Source organism: Ursus arctos, chromosome X (assembly GCF_023065955.2).
Source record: "Ursus arctos isolate Adak ecotype North America chromosome X, UrsArc2.0, whole genome shotgun sequence".
NCBI classification, from domain to species: Eukaryota; Metazoa; Chordata; class Mammalia; order Carnivora; family Ursidae; genus Ursus; species Ursus arctos.
In genome coordinates, this window is record NC_079873.1 from 85,347,950 (window position 1) to 85,373,060 (window position 25,111).

At 40.9% G+C, this 25,111-nt stretch overlaps 1 pseudogene; it reads left to right on the forward strand.

Moving 5' to 3' along the window:
* Positions 1–498: 498 nt before the first annotated feature.
* On the forward strand, positions 499–902 carry LOC113241197 (60S ribosomal protein L31-like; annotated as a pseudogene).
* Positions 903–25,111: the final 24,209 nt, after the last annotated feature.

The following is a 25,111-nucleotide window of genomic DNA, read 5'->3' on the forward strand; positions in this document are numbered from 1 at the left end:
CCACACTCTCTACTAATGGAAAGAAAAACAACCCTAGAAAAAGAAGCTCTTTACACAATTTCCACTGATTTGTATAAGATTAATAATATTTGAAAATTTCCCATATTCCTCCCCAACCAATGGTGTTTCTTTTTTAATAGGAGGTCAAGAAAAGTTTAAGCCAAAGGAATTAATCTCCAATATTATAATTTCAATTTTGAGCATCAGTTGCAGGTAGGCAAAGGGGAGAGACAACTTTTGGAGTAGAAAAATGAAGAGACTTTTGGTGCTCCTCAGATCAAAGTGATTAGCTGTCAATTCCAGATGTAAGGCTGGCATTTTTATGTTATAATCCAGGTCATTACTTCTAAGCACAATGCCTACACATCTCAAGTTCTAGAAACGTTTCTTTCAACACCACATGAAAAGGATCATACACACGATCAAGGGAGATTTATCCCTGGGATGCAAGGATGGTTTAAAATACATAAATCAGCTTTCCAACCAGGGCCCGGCAGAATGGCTCCCGCGAAGAAGGGTGGGGAGAAGAAGGGCCGTTCTGCCATCAACAGGTAGTGACCGGAGAATACACCATCAATATTCACAAGCATATCCATTGAGTGGGTTTCAAGAAGCGTGCGCCTCGGGCACTCAAAGAGATCCGGAAGTTTGCCATGAAGGAGATGGGAACTCCAGATGTGTGCATTGACACCAGGCTCAACAAAGCCATCTGGGCCAAAGGAATAAGGAATGTTCCATACTGTATCCATGTGCGGTTGTCCAGAAAATGTAAAAAGGATGAAGATTCACCAAACAAGCTCTACACACTGGTTACCTATGTACCTGTCACCACTTTTAAAAATCTACAGACAGTTAATGTGGACGAGAACTAATCGCTGATGGTCAAATAAAGGTATAAAACTGAAAAAAAATACATAAATCAATAAATATGACACACAACATTAACAGAATGAAGGATAAAAATCACATGATTATCTCAATAGATACAGAAAAAGCATTTGACAAAATTCAACACCCTTTCATGAGTAAAAACTCTCAACAAACTAGGTATAGAAGGAATGTACCTCAATATAATAAAGGCCATATATGAAAGCCCACAGCTAACAGCAGACTCAATGGTGAAAAACTGAAAGCTTTTCCTCTAAGATCAGAAATAAGACGGTGATGCCCACCCTCACCATTCCTATCCAACATAGTACTGGAACTCATAACCAGAGTGATTAGGCAAGAAAAAGAAATAAAAGGCATCAAAATTGGAAAAGAAGTTAATTATTTTGGGCCCTAGATTGCTTGATCTCATATGTAGAAAACCTCAAAGACAACACACACACACACACACACACACACACACACACACACACACTAGAACTGATTAATGAACTTGATAAAGCTGCAGGAAAAAAATCAGCATACAAAAATCAGTTGTATTCCTATATACTAACAGTGAATATCCAAAATGAAATTAAGAAAATCCTGTTTACAAAAGCATCAAAAATAAAATACTTAGGAATAAATTCAACCAAGGAGGTGAAAGACTTATACACTGGAAGCCACAAAATGTTGATGAAAGAAAATAAGAAGACACAAATAAATGGAAAGACATTTCCAGCTCATGGATTTGAAGACTTAATATTTCAAATTGTCCATACTACTCAAAGCAATCTATATATTTGGTATTATCCCCATCAAAATTCCAATGGCATTTTTTTTACAGAAATAAAAAAAAAATTCCTAAAATTCATATGGAACCATAAAGGACCCTGAATAGACAAAGCAATGCTGAGAAAGAAGAATAAGCTGGAGGTATCATACTTCCTGGTATCAAAATATATTACCAAACTACAGTAATAAAAAACACTATGGTACTGGCATTAGAACAGACATATAGATCAATGGAACAGAATAAAGAACATAGACATAAACACACACACCTATAGTCAAGTGTCTTCAAAAACAGAGTCAGGAATACACAAAGGGGAAAAGACAGTCTCTTCAATAAATCGTGTTGGGAAAACTGGATATGAACATGAAAAAGGATGAAATTGGACCTTTATCTTACACTACACACAAAAATTAATTCAAAATGGATCAAAGATCTAAATGTGTAAAAGCTAAGACTATAAAACTCGTAGAAGGCAATAGGGGAAAATCTTCTTGGTGTTAGTCTTGGCAATGATTTCTTGGATATGACACCAAAAGTGCAATCCACAAGGCAAAATAGACAAAGGGGACTACATCAAACCAAAAAGCTCTGTGAGGCAAAGGAAACAATCAACAGAGTGAAAAGGCAACCTACGGAATGGGAGAAAATATTTGCAAACTCTATATGACATAAGGGGTTAATATCTAAAATATATATGGAACTTCTACAACTCAACAGCAATAAAACAAATAACCCAATTAAAAAATGAGCAAAGGACTCAAACAGATATTTCTCTGAAGAAGACACAAATGGTCAGTAGGAAGGGCGCCTGGGTGGCTCAGTCGGTTGAGCATTTGACTCTTGATTTTGGTTCAGGTCATGATCTCAGGGTCCTGGGATTGAGCCCCACGTCAGGATCTGCGCTTAGCAGGCAGTCTGCTTGAGAATTCTCTCTCTCCCTCTCCCTCTGCCCCTCTGCCTACTCATGTTCTCTCTGTCTCTCTCAAATAAATCTTATAAAAATGGCCAGTAAGTATAAGAAAAGGTGCTCAATGGGGCACCTGGACAGCTAAGTCGGTTAAGGGTCTCCCTTCCCCTTCAGGTCAGGTCAGGACCCCAGGACCCTGGGATTGAGCCTGGCATCGGCTCCCTGCTCAGCAGGGAGCCAGCTTCTCCCTCTGCCACTCACCCTGCTTGTGCTCTCCTCTCTCTCTCCCTCTCTCTCTTTCTGCCTGTCAAATATATAAATAAAATCTTTTTAAAAAATGGAAAGAAAAGGTGCCCAACATCAGTAATCATCAGGGAAATGCAACTCAAAGCCACAATGAGATATCACCTCACACCTCTCAAGACGGCTATTACCAAAAAACAAAAAGAAATCAAGTGTTGGCAAGGATGTCAAGAAACTGAAAACTTTTGCACACTGCTGGTGGGAATGTGAAATGGTACAGTAGCTGTGGAAAATAGTGTGGACTTTCCTCAAAGTATTAGAAGTATAACTACCATCTTATCTAGTTATCCAGCTTCTGGATATATATCCAAAAGAACTGGAATCAGGATCTCAAAGAGATATGTGCATGTTTATGTTTTTTAAGGTTTTATTTTAATTCCAATTAGTTAACATACAGTGTAATATTAGTTTCAAGTGTACGATATAGTGATTCAGTACTTCCATACAACACCCTGTGCTCATCACAAGTGCACTCCTTAATCCCCATCACCTATTTCATCCCCTTCCCCTCTGGTAACCATCAGTTTGTTCTCTATAAATAAGAGTCTCTTTCTTGATTTCTCACTCTCTCTCTCTCAATCTCTCTCTCTCATTTTTTTCCCTTTGCTTGTTTGTGTGCACATTTGTGTTTATTGCAGCACTATTCACAATAGCCAAGATAGGGAACCACCTAAATGTCCATCAATGGATGAATGGATAAAGAAAATGTGGTATATACGTCAAAGAGAATAATAAGCCTCTCTCTCTCTCTCTCTCAAAAAATTCATTCATTCATTCATTCATTCATTCATTCAAAAAGGGTGCCTGGGTGGCTCAGTCGGTTAAGCATCTGACTCTTGATTTTGGCTCAGGTCATGATCTCAGGGTCTTGCTCTGCACTGGGCGTGCAGCCTGCCTAAGATTCTCTCTCTCCCTCTGCCCCCCCCTCAAATAAATAGAATATTATTAAACCTTAAAAAGAAGGAAATGCTGCCATATGCAATAATGTGCATAAACCTGGAAGATATTATGCTAAGTGAAATAAGCCAGTCACAGAAGGACAAATACTGCACATTCCACTTAAAGGACATACCTAAAATAGCCAAACTCTTAGAAGCAGAGAGTAGAATAGTGGTTGCTGAGGGCTGTGAAGAGAAGGAAATGGGAAGTTGTTTAATGGGTATAGGGCTTCGGTCAAGCAAGATGAATAGATTCTAGAGATCTGCCACACAACATAGTTCATATAGTTAACAACACTCTACAGTGCACTTAAAAATTTGTTAAGGATAGACGTCATGTTGAGTGTTCTTATCACAACAAAAAAATAGTTTAAAAAGTTTTACTTTTTTAAAATAGCATTTTCCAAGTTTACACATGTACAGCATGGGTTTTTCCTCACCCCACATGTTAGAAAGTAGCTCTTGCTATTTGTTCTCGGTTGTTATTGCTCTTTGTTAAACAACCCTCATGCCGATGGTTTGTCCCTCTATTTTTTTTCTGGGCTCTATTTCATGCATTGGGTGGTATTTCTAACTCTGCTAGGACTCCCTGTAGAACCAGAAAATTCTGTATTACTCTAGGATTTAGTCTTGTTCCTAATCCCAAGATTTTGCAGGAGGAAACTCATTCTTAAAAAAAAATAAAGTAGGAAACAGAGAAGAAAGGAAGACAAGGAAGGAAGACAAAGAAAGAAGGGTGGGAGGAAGGAAGGGAGGAGGGAGGGAGATGCCCCACGCCTTCCCTTGCTGATTTGGACTTAAAGACAACATTATAAAGCCCTTTGTAAAAGACACTGTTTTCAAAACAAGCTGGCTGAAGCCTCCCCTGGGGTTAATGGGAAATGTGGACATAACTAAAAGCTTGACGGTAGGAAATTTTGGAAATAGAATACTACTGACCCACAGCTCTTCTGGGGCCGTTGCCTAGGCAACTCAGATTCTAACACCTGCATGGAATCAGGCTTCCACGGAAGGTAGCTAGAGCATAGGGATGCACTGTTTCATTTCAGGTGGCTTTCACAATCTGGTGGGAAGGCTGATTTCACAAGGAAAACGACTGTTCTTTAAACATGTACAAAGAAAGACTATGACAAATAGCTCTGAAGAAAATGGTTCCTCATCCTAGCTTGTCAAGCCGAGGACTTCTAAGGATAATTGATCTTTGCCGTTACAGCCTGAATCAACTTAACAGCTTGTGTAAGACAACATCAGGAAGAAATAAAAAGAGTCATGAGTGAATCTAAATGAAAGCTGGGGTGAGAACCTGTGAGCCCAAATCTTGATTTAATGTGTTGAAAGTTCTTCCGCCCCCCTTCCCTTCTTTTTCTCTTTCGTTCTTTCTTTGGCTTCATTTATTTTTACTACATATTGCAGTAAAACTGATATATCTCAGTTAAAAGTCTCAGCTCCCACATGGGCTGTCCTTCTTCCCCATTACAATCTTTCTAACAAACAAGAGCTGTCAACTACTCACCATGTAATTCACTGTTCAAAGGTCTTCAATTTGCCTTCTGTGCATGCAAATCTCTGGCATGGTTACCCAGTGTGTTCATTTCAGTGCATCCTCTGTACGTTCATAATCCTGCCAAGGACTCCAGTCTGCTGATAAATTCCATTAATGGGGTAAATAATTGAGAGGGATAGGAAACCTTCTTGTAAATCACTCTTCAGCATCCCCAAACCAAGACCGGGATTAGGATTTAGACAGACACTTCTAATCCTTCCAATTGATCCCACCTGTAGCAGAGTTAGTGCTGACCTAAATGCATTGACCCAGAGATTAACAAACAATTAGGGTCCTCCGGATAAACGCGTCCTCCACCGATTACTGCATTCTTCTGCCTTTCAAAATCAGACTTACACACCCTAGGATTTCCCTCTGTTTTCTTCCTTTCTTTTTTTTTTTTTAATAATGATTTTTAATTATATTATGTTAGTCACCATACAGTACATTCCCGGTTTTCGATGTAAGGCTTGATGATTCATTAGTTGTGTATAACACCCAGTGCACCATGCAATATGTGCCCTCCTTACTACCCATCACCGGTCTATCCCATTCCCCCACGCCCCTCCCCTCTGTAGCCCTCAGTTTGTTTCTCATAGTCCATAGTCTCTCATGTTTCATTCCCCCTTCTGATTACCCCCCCTTTCTTTATCCCTTTCTTCCCCTATTGATCATTCTAGTTCTTATGTTCCATAGATGAGAGAAATCATATGATAGTTGTCTTTCTCTGCTTGACTTATTTCACTAAGCATTATCTCCTCCAGTGCCGTCCATGTTGTAGCAAATGTTGAGAACTCATTCTTTCTGATTGCTGAGTAATATTCCATTGTATATATGGACCACAACTTCTTAATCCAGTCATCTGTTGCAGGGCATCTCGGCTCCTTCCACGATTTAGCTATTGTGGACATTGCTGCTATGAACATTGGGGTGCATATGGCCCTTCTCTTCACTACGTCTGTATCTTAGGGGTAAACACCCAGTAGTGCAATGGCTGGATCATAGGGTAGCTCAATTTTTAACTTTTTAAGGGACCTCCACACTGTTTTCCAGAGTGGCTGTACCAACTTGCATTCCCACCAACAATGTAGGAGGGATCCCCTTTCTCCACATCCTCTCCAACAATTGTTGTTTCTTGCCTTGTCTATTTTTGCCATTCTAACTGGTGTAAGGTGGTATCTTAGTGTGGTTTTGATTTGAATTTCCTTGATGGCTAATGATTTTGAACATTTTTTCATGTGTCTGTTAGCCATTTGTATGTCTTCATTGGAAAAGTGTCTGTTCATATCTTCTGCCCATTTTTTGATTTGTTTATTTGTTTCTCGTGTATTGAGTTTGAGAAGTTCTTTGTAGATCTTGGATACCAGTCCTTTATCTGTAGTGTCATTTGCAAATATCTTCTCCCATTCCGTGGGCTGCCTCTTAGTTTTTCTGACTGTTTCCTTGGCTGTGCAGAAACTTTTAATCTTGATGAAGTCCCATAAATTCATTTTATCTTTTGTTTCTCTTGCCTTTGGGGATGTATCATGAAAAAGGTTGCTTTGGCCGATGTCGTAGAGGTTGCTGCCTATGTTCTCCTCTAGAATTTTGATGGATTCCTGTCTCACATCGAGGTCTTTCATCCATTTGGAGTTTATTTTTGTGTATGGTGTGAGATAGTGGTCAAGTTTCATTCTTTTGCATGTAGCTGTCCAATTTTCCCAGCACCATTTATTGAAGAGACTGTCTTTTTCCCACCGGATGTTTTTTCCTGCTTTATCAAATATTAGTTGCCCAAAGAGCTGAGGGTCCATTTCTGGGCTCTCTATTCTGTTCCATTGGTCTATGTGTCTGTTTTTGTGCCAGTACCATGCTGTCTTTGTGATCACAGCTTTGTAGTACAGCTCGAAATCCGGCATTGTGATGCCCCCAGCTTTGTTTTTCCTTTTCAACAGTTCCTTGGAGATTCGGGGTCTTTTCTGGTTCCATACAAATTTAAGGACTATTTGTTCCAGTTCTTTGAAAAACGTTCTCGGTATTTTGATCGGGATAGCATTGAAAGTGTAGATTGCTCTGGGTAGCATGGACATTTTAACTATGTTAATTCTTCCGATCCATGAGCATGGAATATCTTTCCATCTTTTTATGTCTTCCTCAATGTCTTTTAAGAGTGATTTATAGTTTCTAGAATAAAGGTCCTTTACGTCTCTGGTTAAGTTAATTCCAAGGTAACGTATGGTTTTTGGTGCTATTGTAAATGGGATGGATTCCCTAATTTCTCTTTCTTCGTTCTCGTTATTCGTGTACAGAAATGCAACTGATTTCTGAGCATTGATTTTGTATCCCGCCATGTTACTGAATTGCTCTATAACTTCTAATAGTTTGGGAGTGGCTTCTTTTGGGTTTTCCATATAGAGTATCATGTCATCTGCGAAGAGAGACATTTTGACTTCTTCTTTGCCGATTTGAATACCTTTGATCCCTTTTTGTTGTCTGATTGCTGTTGCAAGGACTTCTAGTACTATGTTGAATAATAGTGGCGAGAGTGGGCATCCTTGTCGTGTTCCTGATCTTAAGGGAAAGGCTTCCAGCTTTTCCCCATTGAGAATAATATTTGCAGTAGGCTTTTCATAGATGGCTTTTATGAGATTGAGAAATGTACCTTCTATTCCTACACTCTGAAGGGTTTTAATCAGGAAAGGATGCTGTATTTTGTCAAATGCTTTTTCGGCATCGATTGAGAGGATCATATGGTTCTTGAGTCTTTTCTTGTTGATATGATGTATCACGCTGATTGATTTGTGAATATTGAACCACGCTTGCATCCCAGGTATGAATCCCACTTGATCGTGGTGGATAATCCTTTTAATGAACTGTTGGATTCTATTAGCAAGTATCTTGTTGAGAATTTTGGCATCCATATTCATTAGGGAAATCGGTCTGTAATTCTCCTTTTTGAGCGGGTCTTTGCCTGATTTGGGGATCAAGGTAATATTGGCCTCATAGAATGAGTTTGGTAGCTTTCCTTCTGTTTTATTTTTTGAAATAGCTTTAGGAGAATAGGTATTATTTCTTCTTTGAATGTTTGGTAGAATTCCCCAGGAAAACCGTCCGGGCCTGGAGTTTTGTTATTTGGAAGGTTGTTTATTACTGACTCAATTTCTTCATAATTAATTGGCCTGTTTAGGAAATCAATTTCTTCCTGTTTCAATCTTGGTAGTTTATAGGTTTCCAGGAAGGATTCCATCTCTTCCAGATTGCTTAGTTTATTGGCATATAGCTGTTGATAAAAATTTCTAATAATCCTTCCAATTTCAATGGTGTTTGTCGTGACCTCTCCTTTTTCATTCATAATTTTAATAATCTGGGTCCTTTCTCTTTTCTTTTGGATAAGTCTTGCCAGTGGTCTGTCAATTTTATTGATTCTCTCCAAGAACCAGCTTCTAGTCCTGTTGATCTGCTCTACTGTACTTCTGGTTTCTGCTTGATTGATTTCAGCTTTAATTTTGGTCAACTGCTTCCTTGTGTGTGGATTAGGCCTGTCCCTCTGTTGCTGTTCCAGCTTCTTGAGGTGAGAATATAAAAACTGCATTTTAGATTTTTCTATTCTTTTGAGTGAGGCTTGGATGGCTATGTATTTCCCCCTTAGGACTGCCTTTGCAGTATCCCATAGGTTTTGGACTGTTGTATTTTCATTCTCATTGGTCTCCATAAATTGTTTAATTTGATTTTTGATTTCCTGGTTTATCGAGTCATTCCTGAGCAGGATGGTTCTTAGTCTCCAAGTGTTTGAGTTTCTTCCAAATTTTTCCTTGTGGTTGAGTTCCAATTTCAGAGCGTTGTGGTCTGAGAATATGCAGGGGATAATTTCAATCTTTTGGTATCGGTTGAGACCTGTTTTGTGTCCCAGAACATGGTCTATTCTTGAAAATGTTCCATGGGCATTAGAATAGAATGAGTATTCTTTGGTTCTGGGGTGTAGTGCTCTATATATATCTAAGAGGTCCAACTCGTCGAGTATGGCATTCAAAGCCTTTGATTCTTTGCTTAGTTTTTGCCAGGGTGTTCTGTCTATTTCTGAGAGTGGAGTGTTGAGGTCCCCTACTATTAATGTATTTTTATCTATATGTCTCTTTATTCTGGTTAAGAGTTGGCTTGTGTATCTTGCTGCTCCCCTGTTGGGGGCATATATATTTATAATGGTCATATCCACTTGTTGAATACTTTCTTTAAGAATAATATAGTGCCCTTCTGCATCTCTAACTATAGTCTGTAGTTTAAAATCCAGTTTATCTGATATGAGAATTGCTACCCCAGCTTTCTTTTGAGGTCCATTTGCGTGAAAGATGGTACTCCATCCCCTTACTCTCAGTCTGAATGCATCTTTGGGTTCGAAATGAGTCTCTTGTAGACAGCAAATGGATGGGTCATTTCTTTTTATCCAATCTGCAACCCTGTGGCGTTTAAAGCAAGAATTTAAACCATTAATGTTAAGACTGAGTACTGAGAGATATGATTTTAATTCTGCCATGTTGTCAGTAAAGTCTTTGTTTGTATTGGCTGTGACTTTCTGTTTTGTATCACTCTTGGGGCCTTTTTACTTTTATAGAACCCCCCGTAATACCTCCTGTAGGGCTGGTTTCGTGGTTACGAAATTGGCTAGTGACTGGCGATTCTGAAATGTCTTTATTTCTCCATCAATTCTGAATGACAGCCTTGCTGGATAAAGGATCCTTGGCTGCATGTTTTTCTCTGAAAGAGCTTTAAAAATGCTCCCCTAACCCTTTCTCTCATTCCAGGTCTGTGTAGACAGGTCTGACGTAATTCTGATGCCTTTGCCTTGGCACGTGAGAAATTTCTTTGCCCTGGCCGCTTTCAATACTGTATCCTTAGATCTCATATTTGCGAGTTGCACTATGATGTGACGTGGTGTAGGTCTGTCATGGTTGAGCTTGGGAGGGGTCCTCTCTGCCTCTTGGACACGAATTTTTGTTTCCCTTGCTAGATTAGGGAAGTTTTCAGCTACAATTTGTTCAAATATCTCTTCTAGACCTCTGTTTTTCTCCACCCCCTCGGGGATGCCGATGATTCTAACATTGGATCGTTTCGTTGAGTCAGTAATCTCCCGTAGCCAACATTCGTGGGCGTGGATTTTTTTAAGACCATCTTCTATTTTTATTTTTTCCTCTATTAACCCATCCTCCAATTCACTAACCCTTTCCTCCACTTCGGTGACCCTGGCCGTCAGAGCCTCTAGTTTTGCCTGCATTTGGCTCATAGAATTTTTAATTTCTGTCAAATTCGCTCTCATTTCCACCCTTAGGGATTCTATATTCTCAGTAACATTTTCCTGAATACTTTTTTCAAGTCTACTCATTATCTTGACCATTGTTACTCTGAATTCCATTTCTGATAATTTGGTTACATCCATATCCGTTACTTCTGTGGCAGAGGCCACTGACTCACTGTCTTTTCTTTGCTGGGGGGGGGGCTTCTCCTTCTTGTCATTCTAATGAGGGGAGGTTGCGGGGTTGTCCAGAGCCCAAAATTATTGACTGGGTCCCAGGCCGTGCCCCTTGTTTTATAGGGATCTTAGAGATGTGGGCTTCTTCTTTAAAGATTTTATTTATTTACTTATCTGAGAGAGGGAGACAGACAGTCAGCAAGAACGGAACAGAAGCAGGGGAGTGAGAGAGGAAGAAGCAGGCTCCCAGTGGAGGAGCCCGATGAGGGACTCCTTTCCGGAACGCTGGGATCACGCCCTAAGCCGGAGACAGGCGCTCAATGACTGCGCCACCCAGGCGCCTCCGGTTGTGGGCTTCTTGATTTTTCAGCCTGCCTTCTGGGGGAGGGGCCTGCCACGCCGATACTCAGGCAACCCTGTTTGGGTAGAGTCTCCGTGTCCCCTGCGAGGGAGGATGGGGATGGGCACTCTCTGAGCCGGTATTTCCAGGCTTTTGTTCTCTGGCGGCTTTCCCTGGCGGCCGGCTATGCCTCTTCTGAGGGTCAGAGCAGCAGAGGCTGCATTGTCACAGAACAGAGGGATTGCGGCCCGTTCTCCACTGATGTTCTGGCCACTTTAACTCTATTACTGTTGGTGCTGCTCAACCCTGCAGCGTCCCGGGATGTGCGCACCAACTCGGCGTCCCTGCCCTCACTTCCAGGGCCGGCGCGTCTCTGTCCTTTGTGTTTCTAATGCCGCCAGCCACCGGCCGCCCCGCACGCTCCCCGGTCTCCCAGTCTCAGTCTATGCCCGGTGAGCACACCTCGATTCCGGAGTTTCGGGAGAAGCCTGGTGGCGCGCGCACCCGGTTCAGGGTCTCAGTCTGCTGTTTCGCGGGTGCCGACCGCGAGTCCGCCCGCTCCCCCGTGCAGGTGGCCCGCCAGCCGCCAGCCGCCCCGCGCACGCTCCAGGAGCTCCCGGTCTCAGTCTGGATCCCGTGAGCACACCAGGATTCCAGTGTTCCGGGAGATGCCTGGTGGCGCGCGTTCACGGCTCACTGGTCTCAGTCCACTCTCTCGCAGGTGCCCTCTGTGAGTCCGCCCACTCCCCCGTGCAGGTGGCTGCCGCTTCCCGGCGCCCAAACGCGGCGGCTCCCTCCCCCTTCCGTTTATCTTCCGATATCTGTGCACGGTTTACAGCTCCCCTCTTCGTACCTCAATACTCAGCGCTGGAGATGTTCATTTGTAGAGATCCAGATGCATCATCCTGCGTCTCAGGCTGATTCCGTGGTTATTTAGGCTGGTCTGGTACCTATCCAGCTCGACTCAGGGGACCGGCTGAAAAGGGGTCCCCTACTCCTCCGCCATCTTAACTCCCTCTCCTGTTTTCTTCCTTTCTCCTTTCTGTCAAGTAGCCACACATTGCCCCTTCTCCGGGACAGCTTGAAATGCCAGAACATTCATCAGCTGTGATTTCAGTCCAGGATATGAAAGATGGTCCAGGCTGGCTCCCTGCAAAATTCAGAATAGGTGTAGTTTGTCTCTCTTTCTAGTCCCCTTAAATGTCTTCACTGCCTTTCCCTCCAACTTAACCCACACCTCAGCTAAACTCCTAGGCTCTAGATCTATCCTTTTTCCCCAAGTGGTCCTTCTGTCATGGGCACCATTCATTTAGGGCCCTGTTCTCGATTCCTAAGGTAAGAGCTGAGGTGTTGGTGGCTGAAAATTACTTGTATTAAATTAGGGCTACTATGTGGCAGATATTTTTAAAAAAATAACAGCTTTATTGAGGCATAATTCACATACCACAAAATTCACTCGTCTAAAGTGTACCATTCAGTGTTTTTAAATATATTCACAAGGTTGTACAACCATTACCACTATCAAGTTCCTGAACATTCTTGTCCCCCCCCCCAAGAAATCCTGTACCCATGATGGACATTTTATATAAGTGTAAACACAGTATGTGGTCATTTGTCACTGGCTTCTTTCACTTAGCATGTTTTCAAGGGTCATGTGTGTTGTAGCACGTGTCAGTACTTTGTTCCTTCTTTATGGCTGAATAATATTCCATTTTATTGGCTTTACCACTTCTGTTCATTCGTTTATCAATGGACAAACATTTGGGTGATTTCCACTTTTTGGCTATTGTGAATAACGCCTCCATGAACATTATGTGTACATTTTTGTGTGGATATATGTTTTCGGTTCTCCTAGGTATATGCCTAAAACTGGAATTGCTGGGTTATGGGATAACTCTATGTTGAACTTTTTGAGGAACTACCAAACTGTTTTCCAAAGACGCTGTACCATTTTACCCTCCTACTAGCAATATATGAGGGGTTTTGTTTCTCTGTGTCCTTGCCAACACTCATTATTATCTGTCTTTTTTTTAGTATGGTAGGCATTTTCACATGTACATCGTCTCATTTTATATCCACAACAACCATGAAGGTAGATATTATTTTCCCCATTTTGTAAATGAAGACATCAAGACACAGATAAATAAGGCAATGTTATTTACCGAGTGCTGTGATGTGACAGGCATTCTGAGAAGCCCTGTCTCCTTTAATCTGCACAACAATCCCGTGAGGTAGATGCTATTTGAATTCCAGATGTGCAGAGAGGTTAAAATAACTTAGTGAAAGTCACATAGCCACTAATCAGTGGAGCCAGAATTTAAACCCAGACAGTCTGTTTCTGGTGCAGTCAGAGTTCAAACCCAAGGCCATTGGGCTCCAACAAACTCCATGCACGTAAATAAAATTTCTAAAGTGATGTTTTTTAATTAAGATTTCCATAAGCTCTTGTGTGTCTCTGTAAATATTTTTTAAAGATTTTATTTATTTATTTTAGAGAGGCAGAGGCAGGAGAAGAGGGAGAGTATCCTCAGGCAGGCTCCCCACTGAGTGTGGAGCCCCATATGGGGCTTGATCCCTGGACCCTGAGATCATGACCTGCTCTGAAACCAAGAGTCAGATGCTTAACCAACTGAGCCATCCAGGCACCCGTCTCTATAAATATTAATATCTAACAGTTATTAAGGGTTCACTATGTGCTAGACAATGTTGTATGGGCTTTACATATACTAAATAACTGAATCATTACAACAGTCCTACAGTGTTGGTATTATTATCATCCACATTTTATAGATGAGGAAACTGAGGCACAGAGAGTTCAAGTAACTTATCCAAGGACACGCAGCTAGTAGGTGGTAGAGCCAGACTGTGAAGAAAATAAGTGGTCTAGATTTAGAGTCAAAGCTCTTAACCACTGCCCCTTAAAAGAAATCACAGGGTGGGCCCATTGGATTTATCCATAAACTCAAAAATACCCATTGGACTTCCAGACTTCAGTGACAATATAATTAATGATCATTTTAGAACAACTATTTGGATTCCTTGTGAGTCAAACAACATTCAAGAACTCCACATCCATGAGTATAATCAGGGATCATGCCTACAGACTTTTTAGGACCACTGGGTCAGAAAGCTCAGCCACACTAACTGGTTAAATATTGTCCCACCGGAACGTTAGTGGGATCCTACTGGATTTTATTGAAACATATCAGTTCCTGTTCTACATTCCCAATATCAAAGCCTAACAATTTACAGAATTCAGTTATCTCTGAATGATCATTAGTTCCTAAGAAGCCATGGAATGAAAGCATCCAAAATGACCCTCTCGCCCCACAAGACTGATTGAGAGGGAAGACACCTCTCTCTAGCTTCCCTCTTAACTTTCGTTGCGGAGACAAAAATACAGTCCCTTCACATTTAATGATTTTTTTTTTGTACTGCTGGACACTACAGGGAACCCCCAATTATCTACCTCATGGGAAAGTGGCAAAGGCTTTCCATGGCATTAGCCTGGGCTCTATGTATTCCTTTTTGAGACCAAGACACAGAATGAATAGCTGCCTCTGTGGGGCTGGGGCGAGGACTATAAAAATAGGTCCAGAATGATGTGTTCCTCGTTAATCATCCAGAACGAGGCTTGGACAAGTAGCTCCTTGCAGTTAGGAAGTCACATGAGAACCTGGAGAGCAAGGAAGGTGGGGGAAGATGAATGAAAGTAGGAGAAGAAAACTATAAGAAAGGATGTTAGACAAATGTCCACATTTTGCCACAAGGGCTGCTGTGTCACGTCTAAGCCCACGGAGCATGAGGAGGGAAACAGAAGCTGTGAGCTCTACGTGCTGATCACCGTGTAGGAGTGTGAAAGGCACTCTCATTTCAGTGGTCACAAAGGCTCTGGGACGCATATCGTATTATTTGCTCCATTTTAGGTAAATGAGGCTGAGGCTGAGGCTGAGGCTGAGGCTGAGGCAGGGCGGGTAACCTGCCCAGGCCAGATTCAAAGCCCGATCTGCCTGATTCCAGTGCAGGCTCCGAACTGGAATTCTCAACCTCTCCTTAAATGTTTCACATAAACCCTACCCCACTGAAAGTTCTTCAGTGAATTCAGCAGTAATAACAAAGTTTTCTCTCCACTACAGCACTCAACAAGTTACATATATATATTGGTTCTTAAAAGAAGGACAGTTGGGGGTAGGAGGCAATATAATAATTACCAATTATATCTTCTCAATGGGCCTTATCGGTACTCTCGGTATAGTTTTTCATTTATTTCTCATAACAACTCTAAGAGGTAGGGGCAATTCTTGTTTTGTTTTGTTGTTTAGAAATGTATTTTTTTAATTTTTTATTTTTTAATACAATTTTTTATTATGTTATGTTAGTCACCATACAGTACATCCTTAGTTTTTGATGTAGTGTTCCATGATTCATTATTTGCGGATAACACCCAGTGCTCATTACAACACATGTTCTCCTTAATACCCATCACTGGTCTACCCCATCCCCCTCCCCCCTCCCTTCTGAAATCCTCAGATTGTTTCCCAGAGTCCATAGTCTCTCGTGGTTCATTCCCCCTTCTGTTTATCCCCCCTTCATTCTTCCCTTCCTTCTCCTACCGAACTTACTGCTATGTCTTATGTTCCATAAATGAGTGAAACCATATGATAATCGTCTTTCTCTGCTTGACTTATTTCACTTAGCATAATCTCCACCAGTCCCGTCCATGTTGCTGCAAATGTTGGGTAATCGTTCTTTCTGATGGCTGAGTAATATTCCAGTGTATATATGGACCACATCTTCTTAATCCAGTCATCTGTTGAAGGGCATCTCGGTTCCTTCCACAATTTGGCTATTGTGGACAATGCTGCTATGAACGTTGGGGTGCATATGGCCCTTCTCTTCACTACATCTGTATCTTTGGGGTAAATACCCAGTAGTGCAATTGCTGGATCATAGGGTAGCTCAATTTTTAACTTTTTAAGGAACCTCCACACTGTTTTCCAAAGTGGCTGTACCAACTTGCATTCCCACCAACAGTGTAAGAGAGATCCCCTTTCTCCACATCCTCTCCAACATTTGTTGTCTCTTGTCTGGTCAATTTTTGCCATTCTAACTGGCCTAAGGTGGTATCTCAAAGTGGTTTTGATTTGAATTTCCCTGATGGCTAATGATGTTGAACATTTTTTCATGTGTCTGTTAGCCATTTGTATGTCTTCATTGGAAAAGTGTCTGTTTATATCTTCTGCCCATTTTTTTATTTGATTATTTGTTTCTCGTGTATTGAGTTTGAGAAGTTCTTTGTAGATCTTGGATACCAGTCTTTTATCTGTAGTGTTATTTGCAAATATCTTCTCCCATTCCGTGGGCTGCCTCTTAGTTTTTTTGACTGTTTCCTTGGCTGTGCAGAAGCTTTTTATATTGATGAAGTCCCACAAGTTCATTTTTGCTTTTGTTTCCTTGCCTTTATGAGACATGTTATGAACAAGGCTGCTGTGGCCAATGTCAAAGAGGTTACAGCCTATGTTCTCCTCTAGGATTTTGATGGATTCTTGTCTCGCATTGAGGTCTTTCATCCATTTGGAGTTTATCTTTGTGTATGGTGTGAGAGAGTGGTCAAGTTTCATTCTTTTGCATGAGGCTGTCCAATTTTCCCAGCACCATTTATTGAAGAGACTGTCTTTTATCCACTGGATGTTTTTTCCTACTTTGTCAAAGATTAGTTGTCCATAGAGCCGAGGGTCCATTTCTGGGTTCTCTATTCTGTTCCATTGGTCTATGTGTCTGTTTTTGTGCCAGTACCATGCTGTCTTGGTGATCACAGCTTTGTAGTATAGCTTGGAATCAGGCAACGTGATGCCCCCAGCTTTGTTTTTCCTTTTCAACAATTCCTTGGCTATTTGGGGACTTTTCTGGTTCCACACGCATTTTAGGGCTGTTTGTTCCAGCTCTTTGAAAAATGTCATTGGTATTTTGATCGGGATGGCATTGAACGTGTAGATTGCTCTGGGTAGCATAGACATTTTAACTATGTTAATTCTTCCGATCCATGAGCATGGAATGTTTTCCCATCTTTTTGTGTCTTCTTCAATGTCTTTCAAGAGTGATAAAGAGTTTATTTATTCCACATGAGTGAAACCACATGATAATTTCTTTCTCTGCTTGACTTATTTCACTTAGCATAATCCCCTCCAGTTCCAGCCACGTCGGTGTAAATGGTAGGTGTTCATCCTTTCTGGTGGCTGAGTAATATTCCATCGTGTATATGGACCACATCTTCTTTATCCATTCGTCTGTTGTACATGGAATATAAGGAATAGTGCAGAGGGTCATAGGGACAGGGAGGGAAAACTGAATGGGAAGAAATCAGAGAGGGAGACAAACCACAAGAGACTCTTGACTCCGGGAAGCAAACTGAAGGTTGCGGAAAGGAAGGGGGTGGGGGGATGGGGTAACTGGGTGATGGGCATCAAGGAGGGCATGGGATGTGATGAGCGCTGGGTGTTATACACAACTAATGAATCATTGAACACACACCAAAAACTAATGATGTTTGCCTAATTGAATTAAAATTTAAAAAGATTCTATTTATTCATTTGACAGAGAAAGAGAGAGCACAAACAGGTGGAGCAATAGGCAGAGGGAGAGGGAGAAGCAGGCTCCCTGCTGAGCAGAAAGCCTGACGATGTGGGCTCCATCCCAGGACCCTGAGATCATGACCTGAGCTCAAGGCAGATGCTTAACCAACTGAGCCACCCAGGCGCCCCTATTTCATTTTTTTAAGTAAGCTCTACACCCAACTTGGGGTTTAAACTCCTGACTCTGAGATCAAGAGTCGAATGCTCTATCGACTGAGCCAGACAGGCACCCTAGGTAAGAACAATTCTTATTCTCACGTCAGAGGTGGAGAAAAAGATAAAGTCCAGAGAGGTTATGTGATTTGGCCAAGTTCATGCAGCCAGTAAGTGGTGGAGTCAGGAATCAAATTTAGGCAGCATGGTTCCAAGTCTCAGAGCTAAATTACTTTGCTATATATATTGCTACCGGATGCAAAGAGGCTAACTGGGGGCATTTAGTTTATCTATCGATCTATTGATCTATTGACTTATTTATGGCAGTTTTGAGGGGAGAGGTGGAATCTTGACCCAACTTTCTGCCACCCTCAACCCCGAAAAACTTGACCAGAATAAAGCTCAGTGCTGCCCTCTTGTAGCCAGGTTCGGAACTGAAATTAAAGGAATTTCACGAGTACTTTTGTAATGATCCCCTGTAGCCACGCGATGTCACTATTATACAAGAATTCTCCAACTCCAAGTTTTAAAAATTATGGGCTACATGACTGTTGTAAAAGTATTTTAGAGAATGCAGAACAGTAAGTAAGAAAAAGTATTTTATTTTATTTTAATATTTTATTTTCAATGAATACTGTATGGTTTCTAAAATTATAATTAAACCATGTAAACAATTTTGTAAGCTCTTTTTTTAAAAAAAAGTTTGATGATATAACATATATCAGTTCTCATTAAAGGCTCAGGATTTGGAGTCAAAGTCACCTGTCTTCAAACTCCAGCTCTACCTTTCCCAGCTGTTGCGGGGATTAAAGAAGATGGTGCAGGGGCGCCTGGCTCTCTCCGTCGGTGGGAGCATGAGACTCTCAATCTTGGGGTTGTGAGTTTGAGACCCAAGCTGGGTGTAGAGATTACTTAAAGAAAAATAAAGAAGATGGTGCATATTGTCTGGCACATAGTAGGTGCTTGAAACATATGCAGAATATTTTTAGACCATGCTAAATCCTGAGCACTCCTGCTTTTGAAGGCGCCACCCCACACCTTACCATATATACTTCAACACATACACATATCCTATATTAAATATATCTTTTGCTAGAATTTTGAAGAGAATTTTAAATTTTGTTTTTGACAATATGAAGTGTCCTCAAAAAGTTAAAAATAGAACTCCCCTACTATCTGGCAATTACACTACTAAGTATTTACCCAAAGGATACATAAATACTGATTTGAAGGGACACATGCACCCCAATGTTTATAGCAGCATTATGAACAATAGCCAAATTATAGAAAGAGCCCAAACGTCCATCAACAGATGAATGGATAAAGAAGATGTGGTATATATATATAGATAGATAAATAGATTAGATATAGATATAGGTAGATAGAGATAGATGATAGATAGATAGATAGATAGATAGATAGATAGATAGATAGATAGATGATAGATAGATATGGCATATATACAATATATATACACAATGGAATAATATTCCGCCATCAAAAAGAATGAAATCTTGCCACTTGCAACAACATGGATGGAGCTAGAGAGTATTATGCTAAGCAAAATAAGTCAGTCAAAGAAAGGCAAATACCATATGATTTCTCTCATATGTGAAATTTAAGAAACAAAACAAATGAACGTGGGGGAAGAAAGAGAGAGGGGCAAACCAAGAAACAGACTCTTAAGTATAAAGAACAAACTGATGGTTATCAGAGAGGAGGTGGGCAGGGGGATGGACCAAATGGGTGATGGGTATTAAGGAGGGCGCTTGTTGGGACGCCTGAGTGGTTCAGTCAGTTAAGCGTCTGCCTTCAGCTCAAGTCATGATCTCGGGGCCTGCCTTCAGATCAAGTCATGATCTCGGGGCCCCAGGATCGAGCCCCCGATCAGGCTTCCTGCTCAGCGAGGAGTCTACTTCTCCTTCTCCCTCTGCCTCTGCCCCCTCCCACTCGTGCTCTCTCTCTCTCTCAAATAAATGAATAAATTCTTTTTTTTAAAAAAAAGAGGGCACTTGTGATGAACACTGGGTATTATGTGTAATTGATGAATGGCTAAATTCTACTCCTGAAACTAGTATTATATTGTATGTTAACTAACTGGAATTTAAATAAAAACTCGAAACTATAATATTATTAACATTATATATATATATATATATGACATTGCAAACATCTGGTTTCCTATCCAGTCATGGACCACATAAGTGAGATAAATAAACAAGAAAATTTGGGGAGGCCCAATACTTATTAAAATATTGTATGTCTGCAATGGAATATGAACCACAAAAAGAATGACATCTTGCCATCACAACAACGTGGATAGATCTAGAGGCTATCATGCTAAGTGAAATAAGTCAGACAGAAAAAAAACAAATACCATGATTTCACTTATATGTGGAATCTAAAAAACAAAACAAATGAACAAACAAACAAACAAACCAGGAATAGACTCAGAAATGCGGAGAACAAATTGGTGGTTGCCAGAGCGGAGCGGGGTGAGGGATGAGCAAAATAGGTGAAGGGGGATTAACTTCCAGTTCTAAAATAAATAAATCACAGGTATGAGAAGTACAGCCTAGGGAATATAGTCAATAATACCGTAATGACTGTGTAGGGTGACAGTTGGTAACTACACTTACTGTGGTGGGAATTCATAATGTATAGTAGTGTCTATGTTGTGCACCTGAAACTAATATATTGTATGTCACCTATACTTCTGTAAAATATACTGTAGTGCCCAAGAGACTTCTGTTTCGAGCTGGGATAATGTGGGGGCCACTGGAGGGATCCGTCAGCAGAGCATGTGACTCTTGATCTTGGGGTTGTAAGTTCAAGTCCCATGTTGGGTGTAGAGATAATTTAAAAAAAAAAGATAGAGTCACTTGTAGCAGACCAATGCCATTCTGAGAACAACTGGAAAAATCAGGTAAAATATGTACAAGAATTTTCTTTTTTGAAGGCATCAGAGAGCTAGGACTCCAGAGGTGAGATCCCAGGAAGAAGGGAAACTCACCTGAGTAAGCCCAACTACTCGCGTGTTGCTTTTTTCCCCTTAGAATGCCTGCGAATTCTTGGACCAGACACTGTAGAAAGTGGATCCCAAAAGGCAGAGAAACCACTAGAGCTTTAGGTGACATCACGGGACTAGCAGGACGAAAAGTGGAGTTGAAGGGCTGCAAGGCCAGCTAGAATTTGGGTGGCCAAGGTCTAGAGAGAGGAGAAACACAGAAAAGTGAACCTGACACTCAGCGTGGGTTATGCCTTCCAGGAAATTGCCCATTCAGTTGCACAGGGGAACAAATGAGAAGTCAGGGACGCCTGGGTGGCTCAGTTGGTTAAGTGTCTGCCTTCGGCTCAGGTCATGATCTCAGGGTCCTGGGATCAAGCCCCGCATCGGGCTTCTTAGTTCCCTCTATCTAGATCCCAGAAGATGCCCTGTTTCTGAGACCTGGTTGTTTAGTTTTTCCTTCTGTGAGCTAACCCAGTGCCTTCCAAATAAATTCCTTGGTTGGCCAGTGTCATAATTTGGATAAGTAATAAACAAACTCCCAAACCTTAGTGGCTTAAAAAAATGTGTATTTCTCATTTCTGTCCAATCCAAGGTGAGTCAGCAGGAGGATTATGTTCCACAGTTACGCAGGGACCTAGTCTCCCTGCATTCTTTGGCTCTGCTCTCCTTTAGGTCTTAGGAGTTGCTAGGCATTGAATGTTTGTCTTCTCAAAATGTATGTGGTGAAGCCCTAATCCCCAGTGTGATGGTTTTTGGAAGCAGGGCCTCTGGGATGTAATTAGGTCCTGAGGGTGGAGCCCTCATGCGCAGGATCAGTGCCCTTATAATAAGAGACCTGAGAGAGATGATATCTCTCTCCATCGTGTGAGAATACAGCAAGAAGGCATCATCTGCAGACCAGGAAGAGAGTCGTCACCAGGAAGTGAATTTGTGGGCACTTTGATGTTGGACTTCCCCGCTCCAGAGCCATGAGAAATAAACTGCTGTTGTTTAAGTCATACAGTGTATGGTGTTTGGTTATAGCAGGTTGAAGTGACTACAACAGGCAACCTCTGCATTCAGCTGCTAGGATCAAATGGGGGAAGTTTTTATGGAAAATGGCACGTATCACTTTTGCTCATATTCCATTGGCCAGAACTCAGTTACATGACCACACTTTGCGACACTGAGACCAAGGTTTGATTAGTGGACTACTAGTGCCAATTCCCAGTATGTGGGTCCCGTCACATTCCATCTTGAGTCCTGGGAGTGTGCACTTCTGTCAATATATTTGCCTCAACCAATCTTACATTTCCTCCCCTTTGATCTAATACATTTAGGAAGTGGTAAACATGGGTGCCTGTGTGGCTCCATGTGTTAAGCATCTGCCTTCGGCTCAGGTCTTGATCCCAGGGTCCTGAGATCAAGTCCCACATCCAGCTCCCTGCTCAGCAGGGAGTCTGCTTCTCCCTCTGCCCTTCTCCCTGCTTGTTCTCTCTCTCTCTCTCTCTCTCACACACACACACACACAAAATAAATAAATAAATAAAAATTCGAAAGTAGTAAATTGTGAGGAAACCAAAATAAACATTGACTGCATAAAAACAATAATAATGTCTCATTTGTGACATCAAAAATATAGAACAAAAAATGATGGGCAATAAATACATACAAGTCAAAACAGGGTGATCAGAGTTGAAGTGTTCTATGGTCGTTGTACTGTTTGGGAGGATGGCAAATATAGTGATTTACTTTAAACTTTATTAAATATGTATGCTAACATTTCTAGGATAACCACTAAAAGAATAGAAACATGGCATTTAACTTCTAAATAGAAAAGGAAAAAGTAGTTGAGATAAATGGACACGTATTTTTAAATATCAGTCCAAAATGGAAGCAAAAAATAAAGTAGAGGAAGAGAAACAAGAGAAGGAGAAACCATGAGAAAGGTCAAAATAAGATGTTATAATGTAGAAATAAATCCATATATACCAGTAACCACAATAAACATAATAGACTAACCTCTTCAGTAAAAGCCAAAGGTTGGATAGGAGAAAAGACTTCCTATTCCAGGCATACTTCTCCCACTAGAAACAGTTATAAAAATTACACAAAATATATACTTTATTTTTTAAAATTTTATTTATTTATTTGAGAGAGAGAGTGAGAGAGAGCGCACAAGCTGGGAGGAGGGGCAGAGGAAGAGGGAGAAGCAGGTTCCCCACTGAGCAGGGAGCCCGATGCAGGACTCAATCCCAGGACCCCGAGATCATGACCCCAACGGAAAGCAGATGCTTAACCTCCTGAGCCACCCAGGCGTCCCACGAAATATATACTTTAAAAAGTGGTCAGAGATACTGACAAGAAAGTGTCAACAGTTCTGGGATAAAGAGATGGAAGTAGAGTTCAGGGCTACCAAAGTGGCTGAAAGCTGAGGGATAAAATCACGGAAAGAAGGGAATCACAGAGAAATTAGTTTCAAAATATGTATATGAATTCCCCACAAAGTGTTGGGAGAATCCTAAGCTACACATGTCACATGGCGGGGAGGGGAGAGGCTCCACGAAATGGTATTTTGGAGCCAATTCTCACCAGATGTGTGATTGTGCTCATATTGTCCCAACTTCATATCTACTATGTCACGTTGGTAACTTCACATTGTCCATGGTGGCAGTATGGACGCTGCCGTGTAAATCAGCAAATACTACAAATCAGGGCTTTTTCCAACCCCTGTAGAGCCGGCTTACCAGAATGCAAAAGCATACAACAGTATAAAAAGCCCTCTGGTGAAGATAACTATGCAAATACAGAATCCTGTAATACAGTAATGGTAGTGCACAAGTCACCTTTAATTTGGGTATAGAATTTAAAAGATAAAGCTATAAAAAATAACTATAATTATAAAACTATGTTAGTAGATATGAAGTATAAATAGGTATATTTCATGACATCAACCATAACATGATAAAGCTCGAAACCACTAACAGAAGGAAAACTGAAAAATTCACATATATGTGGAAATTAAACAACACACTCTTAAACAACCAATGGATCAAAGAAGAAATCACAAAAGGAGCTAGAAATATCTTAAGACAAATGAAAATGAAAACAAAACATACAATACTCATGGGAAACAGCAGTAGTGCTAAAAGGAAAATTTATAGCACTAAGTTGAAAGTAAAAAGGGTGGGAATATATACAATGCAAACAGTAAAATGAAAGAGATGCAGTTATTTTTAAAGAGGTCAGCAGAACCCTGATACGAAAACCTAACAACGATACAAAAAAGGAAAATTGCAAGCCAATGTCTGTCCTGAACATAGATGCAAAAATCCTAAACAAAATATGAACAAATGAATCCATCAATGTACAAAATGAATCATGACTAAGTGAGGTTTATCCCAGTAATGGAATCTCAGTTAAATATTTGAAAGTCATCCAATGTAATTTATCATATTGGCTGAATAAAGGAGAAAGTTGCCAATAGATGAAAAGGGACACTTGATTAAAATTTGACACCTGTTCATGATTTTTTTAAAAATACACATCAAACTAGGAATAGAAAGGGACTTCTCTAATCTAATAAGGGATGTTCTTTTTATTTTATTTTATTTTATTTTATTTTTGTAAAGATTTTATTTATTTGACGGAGAGAGAGAACACAAGGAGGGCAAGTGGGAGAGGGAGAAGCAGGCTTCCCGCTGAGCAGGGAGCCCAATGTGGGGCTCAATCCCAGGACCATGGGATCATAACTTGAGCCAAAGGCAGACGCTTAACAACTGAGCTACCCAGGCATCCCTAAGGGATGGTCTTTTTAAAGCTAGCATCATACTTAATGGTGAAATAGTGAACTCTTTTTCCTGAGATCAGTTTATTTGTCCATTATCCCATTGATTGACATTTGTGTTGTTTCCGGTTTGAGGCTATTAAAAATAAAGAATGTTTAAGAATGAGTAAGCCAGTGCTCCAATGCGACAACACGGATGGCTTTCACATTACTGAGGAGTGAAAGAAGCCAGACATTAAAGGGTACAGACTCTATGAATCCATTTGCATTAAGTTCAATAACCAACACAAACTAGCTATGATTATAAAAGTCATTATAATGGTTACCTTTGGGGAGTACTAATGGAGAGGATAGGAAGGAGCCCACCAGGCACTGGAAATAGCCTCTGTTGTGATGCAGTTACTGGTTATGTA